Source organism: Aplidium turbinatum, chromosome 1 (assembly GCF_918807975.1).
Source record: "Aplidium turbinatum chromosome 1, kaAplTurb1.1, whole genome shotgun sequence".
In the NCBI taxonomy this organism is placed as follows: Eukaryota; Metazoa; Chordata; class Ascidiacea; order Aplousobranchia; family Polyclinidae; genus Aplidium; species Aplidium turbinatum.
In genome coordinates this window covers 57,812,341-57,818,961 of record NC_137472.1, presented here as the reverse complement: position 1 = coordinate 57,818,961, position 6,621 = coordinate 57,812,341, and positions in this window count along the sequence as shown.

Here is a 6,621-nt window from a genome sequence, read left to right as displayed (position 1 = left end):
ATTCGATTCTGGATTCGGTTTAGTATTCCGGAATAATTCTGGAATAGTGAATTATTCTGAATTGCCCATCCCTAGCTACAACAACGCCTGAGGTTTAAAGTCCATTAATAACCATACAGTGTTGTCATTGGAAGAACGCAACAATGTTGTTAAACTTTGTGAAGACGACACCTTACTAATCATGTAAAACTTCCAAATGTGGCGTGGCAACCCTCATACGATTGTACTTGACATTACCATGCACATCTTGCGAGGCCGAACCTTTGTTCAGCACACTCAGACGGACCAAGACGTATTTGAGGTTAACAATGACCAAAACCAGGCTAAGCCATGCGTGTGCTTAACGCAAGCCTTAAAGCAACCGGCGGCCATGGCCGCTAAGTAGTGCTTAAATGACCGCCGGTGCTACCTCCTCAGTCGGCCAAGTTTGGCCGCCGGTTTCTTCTAGCCAATTATTTAATTTTGCAATCGAATGATCGTGAATTAGCTGTCGAAAATATCTAGTATCAAAGAGTGACGCAGAATTAGGTTCAGCGCGTCCATGGCTAAGTCTTGTTTGTAATTCCCGACGTTTATTTTAACAAAGTCTTAATCCGAAGTGCTAATTTACATTGGCTTGCAATATTGTCGTTTTTATGTTGATTCAATGTTGTCGGACATTGAATCGTTGTTAAAAACGAGAACTACCCAGACAACAAAATTCGTCAATTTTACCCTGATTGAACGACTGTAAACGTAGAATCAATGTAAAAATGACGGATTTTGTTGTCTGGGTAGGTTAGTTGACATCCGAGAGGAAAACACGTGTCTTCATCAGAGTTAAGAAATGTTTCCGCTGTTGGTTAGTGACTTCACACACTCAATGGTGACATCATTACGGTATAAATGGTCAGGTTTTATGAAAGGCGGTGTTCGGTAATCGGTGATGCAGTTGAAACAATTTAGTGTCGTTAGATGGTCCCGCAATACTGGATTACAATCCCGATAAAGCAGTTATTGCGTGGTGCAACGATTCTACAGCAGGACGTCGCCCAGACTTCAACAACACTACGTGTTCATTTTGGCCTTGTTGCAAGTTTAATTCTATTTACTTGTGCTATCGTTATTTGTATTTTGGCCTCCAAGCACGCAGATTTGGCCGCCGAGAAGGAGCTCTCGGTAGGCCACGATGGCTGCCGGAAAAAAACACGAGTTTTAAGGCCTGTGCTCGCTTTATCGCTACTTTTGGTATTACTACACATCACAACAAATCAAACAACATTGCTGTCATGATAGTTTACTCTAGTATATTTTTCTCTTCTCATTTTGCATGTTTTGGTACAATTTTTTCATAATAAACATTCACTGCAATTGCTGAGGCAATTTCAACTGTTGCCGTTTGGCCTCGGCAACGTTTTTGATGAAGTAAAAATATGCTAATTTCCAAGACTGCGTGAGTGTTCACAGCAAGTAAAATAGTCCGAGGTGAGGCCTTGATGCGATGTTTCTGCTAATTAAACTCCCGCTGCGAGTAAATAACACAGAAAGAAATTTTGAAAAATTTTTGTCCTATTTAAGTGCTCATTTTGCAATGGCATTTTTATTGCCGTAACAGAATGGCCATTATGACGTTTGCGGCAGCATTTACCACGGCAATTGCCGCATGCTGCCGCTAATTTCGAGGACTGAAGTGTTAAACATGTTTCATGATCTAAAGTCCTTAAGTTCAACTATAGTCCTTACATTGATAAGGAGTTTCACTGTGTTTATTTTTGGAAACTTTACAACTTTTTTAAGCAAACTCTGAACAACAACGTTGAACAGTGTTTGACACCCTCGAAACAAATGTAAGAAAATATGATTTTTTCACCTTTTGTTAAACCATCCTGATAGCTCAGCCAAATAAACAACCAACTCCACCAACCAAAAAACAGCAATACCAGTAGGCTACCATGTGCTTGAACAACTGTCTTCATGAGTAGCTGTTAGTTAAGCAACACATACCGGTACGGTAACAGATGAAATATTTTAGAGACAATGCCATTTCATTGGGCAGAACTTCAATCTCGGTGATCATCACTTATTGGATCTGCAACTGGTTTCAAGCCTTCACAAATTTGCTCAAGCAATCATCACCTTTTTTATTCATTGCTATTTTTAATAATAATAATGTTAGTTTTTATATAGCGCTATACCGGTACCGTATCCAACGCAGAATGCGTTGCTCCTCAGCGCTTTACAAAGCAGACAGTGTCAATGCAGCCGTATAGAGGTGCAACTGAGTACATTATTACCCGAATCCACTTCACTGCTCAGTGCCAAGCAGGAATTAGAATCAGTACCATAACATTTTTAAAAAGTCATTGGTATGACCCGACAATGTATCAAACCCATGCCTACCGGTTCAGAGGCGGACGCACTAAGTTTATCTTTTTAAGATACAGGCCATACAATACATGTGCTCTGCCTTACTCTTTGGACTTTTCAAATCATGTAACATTTCTGCCCATCTTATAAGCCAATATTTATTATCAAAATTTGTGACAACAAAAGAGGCAGCTGCCACCCAATACTACCGGTACCATAAAAGATAGTCTTGTTAACAACAGTGAAAAGGCATTTATAACTGGTGCGTATGATTAGTAATTCCCACAAAACTACACTAATCAAAAACTACATGATGAAGAAATTTGTTCTCTGGAATGTTTTAACTTACAAATTCTTATGTTTCCTCTTGACTTTCTCATTTCCTGACAAACTTTCTCTTTCATAAATTTTAAAGACCAAACTCCTACTCAAAGTTGCCAGATCTAAAATAATTTTGCAGCCAAACTTTCCAAGAAATAACCAAACACAGTAAAAGCAGCCAACTTTAAAACGTATAACATTACAAAGGCTTTTGAGGTATTTAATTGGTTTATTCGAATATTTTCACAAAACGACACCTTTTAGAAGACAAAAAGGTAAAAGTTAATTTAACAATTAGTAACCTAGGCTACTGTAGATAGCTTTTTTGTTGCATGTTGAAGAGCGGGAGCGTTTTAACGTTTTATTTATTTTTTCTCTTGTATTGTAAATGGCAAAATCGTCATTTCTGTAGGGCGGCAATTGACTTGTAGACCGTATGGTCGTCTCGCTGTCTGCCTGTCGGTATGAGAACTTGTGTAACTTTTGCATTGTGTATATTACTTGCGTATTTCAAACATGTAGCCTACTCTGTTACTGACAAATAAACGGCCATTGATTGATTGATATGTCTGGAGTGTGCAAACTTTTTAAAGGGGTATTAAAGGAAAACCTGACTTGGCGATTTTCCACGTTCTTTGTGTTTAACATGCTACCATAAAACGATTTTCAATAAAATTTTGCCCCATTGCGGTCTGACCACCATTGTGCGCGTGCTTTTGTCAGAGCTTTCAAAACGAGATTGGCCTGAGCAACGAAGCGTGCGACTGTAAAGAACGTCATAAAGTCTACGTCATAAAGTCTAGCAATCAACCGATCACGCAATAATTGTTACTGCGAGCGATTTGACTGTAGGCTATGTATGTAATTACATCAAAACAGCACATTTTAACATCAAAACAGCAGACAGTTTGCTCAAAACATCAGATTGGTAACGTGGCTTTTGTTATTGCTGGACTTTATGACGTATTCTCGAGCTGTGTTTGCACGTTTTGGTCATTTTGAAAAAAATGAAAATAAATGAAACACTGGACTTTGGGCCTTGCCAGCGCCATTGAAAACAAATTTTTTTGGGTAATTGTTTTTGAAATGTATTCTTGAATGTTCAGTTTACTCATTCTAATGCTTAATTCCGGTTTGAAATTTTCCTTTAGTATATGCCTTTAACTCGGAGGCCAAATTTTCTCAAAGTTTGACATGCGGGCCATGTGAGTATCTTATAATGGACAAAGAGTGTTCATGTTAGCTATCCAAATACTCGTTATTTAACTATTGAGAAGACATAGCCTACTGATCACCAGGTCATTTAGGCTAACAATATTAGGCATACACCACTGTCGTGAGAAACCTGTAGCGGACGTCGAATTGTCTGGAGCATCCGCCTATACCTAGTTGTAACTGCTACAGCAACATCCCGAGTACCAGTAGCCTATAATCACATTCAGAAGATATTATGATTGATTGATTGATTGAATCTTTATCCTCGGACCGGGAAAGCTTCTCGCAGAGCTTAATCCTGGCAGTTTCGCATACTTGTAGAGGCTTTGAATCAATGACGCAGGCCCGGTCACCGAGATTGACAGGGTGAAGTTCGGATTGGTGAAGTCTTGTTGCCGGAGAATTATTCCATCCATTATAGATGCCGCTGAATAGAGAGCAGTCCTTAACGTGCGTTGCTCAAACGCACACCCATGAGAGTCGAACCAGCAGCCAGCGCAGCTTGATCTTGAAGCTTCGTCGTTCCAGAAGTGACGCAATAACCAATTGCGCTATCGGGGCAGTGCCCAAACATCACTCGAGTAGGCTATGGTGACATAGCTTACAGAACACATCATTTGAGATTCATTCAATCAATCATTTTATATTTCGTCTTTAACGCATCGGGAACGAAAAAGATACTAGACTATAACAACAATAGTCGATATAGACCTACCAGCACGTTAATGAACGGAAAAAAGTGCAAAATTTTGAAAGATTTAAAAGTGCCTGAATAGTAAATCATGTAGGCCTAGGCAGGGATGGAGGAACCATTTTTAAAGTAGGTGGGCCTGTAACGCTTCTGAGTTGAGGTGTAACACTGCTGGGTTGAGGTGACTTAAACGCAACACTAGATTTGAGAATTCATCTTTATTGCGGCAATCGTTGCAGCGATCAGAGCGGATTCAGAAACGTCACTGACTTCCCGTGGCGAGAGCGTAGATCGAAAAGGGAGAAGATTACCACACCAGTATGTTTTATAGGCGAAATCAGTCACCCTTGGCGAGTGCTGCCAGACGCAATGCTAATTAATTAAAACTTGAAACAGTTGAGAGTACGGTAGGCTAAACAATTGAATTAAGATAACTGCACTGCAGAATGTTGGTTGATGACGAATATGTCGGTACAGGCCCAGAGGCGCAGCAATCAAAGTCAATCCAAGTTCTGGGGGGCTTAGCCCCCCAGACCTTCCATAACATTGTTGCATTCCTAATATTTGAAATCACTTAGGCTACACCAGGAGTCGGTAAACTTACGGCCCGCCGAGAAAAATCATCCGGCCCGCCGGCCGCCGCTCATTAACAAATTATAATGATATGTGGCCAGGAGAGTGGTTTATTGTAGTATAATCGAATGGAAGAACAAGTACTTTTCATTAATCATTTTAGTAGGCTCACGTCTTTGATTTGCAGCGTTTCTGTTTGTATAAACAAAGAACTCAATATAAAGTGCCATTATGATGCAAAACATATTATTTTTTCCAAGTTAATGGGTCAAACAAGGAACGGCAAAGTTAATCTACTCAAAAATAGCTTTAAAACAGCAAATTTCTCTGTTACAAGGGAAAGGAAAACCAATAAATCAGAAAATTGTTTTGCTAGCTACAAGGTAGCACAATCAAGCCCGCAACCAGGGGGGGCATTGGGGGCATTTGTCCTCCCTCCAAAAATTTTTGAAAAAATTTTAAGCGTTCTATGCAGTATGAAATGTACTATACGTCGTACACGTACAGTCATACTGTAGAGTGTAGACTATCGAAGCCGAAAGTAGGCTACGCTGGTTGGAAGCTATGCTAACGATTTTGTTTGATAAATTAGGCTGGCATCCTCATTATCTGTTTCGTTAGCGTACCGTATATATAATGTCAGCATCCATCATCACCATAAAAAGCGTTTAAAAACAACTACATAATTCGCAAGCTATTCAGTTGGGCTTAGGCGTTTGTAAATCTGATTTTAAATGAATTCTTGAAAGTGTCAGCAATAGCGGTGTCAGCACCGGTGTCAGCAATATATGCGGTGTCAGCAATTATATGCGGTGTCAGCAATAGAATCCCAAAAAGAGTTTTATCCAAACATTTAGCCTACAAACTCTTGATAATTTTGGCTACACTTCCAGTCACAACTGCTTCTGCAGAAAGAACATTTAGCTGTCTACGACGCTTGAAAAGTTACCTTAGAAGCACTATGGGGCAGGACAGGCTTTCTGGACTAGCTCTCATGCAAATCCATCGTACTCAAATTCCAAGCGCGGAATTGGTATTAAACGAACTTGCCAAATCAAGTAGAAAGTTAGACGTTCTGCTCTAAATTAAAATGTTATTTTGCATTTGCAAAGTCAACTTCTTTAGGCCTACAAACATAAAAACTTGTTGAGCCAACAAAATGTTTCAGGATTGTAATTTGTAATTACCGTGTTGAGTTTATTCATATGTATCTGTTTGTTATGTTGATGTAAATATATGTTATTGATTAATTTATGACTCCAGTCGTGCCAATGCGGTTCGTAGCCTACAGATGTTGTATTTTATTTGTAATCGACTGAACACATCACTGTGATATCGTAATTTTCTTCCTTGGGTAGTCATAGCTAAATGAGAAAAGGTTACAAAGGCTAGTTTCCTTTAAGGCTGTACTTAACAAAAACGTGATTGACATAAGTTATGACCACTGAACCGTAACATGGTAGTGCCACACACTC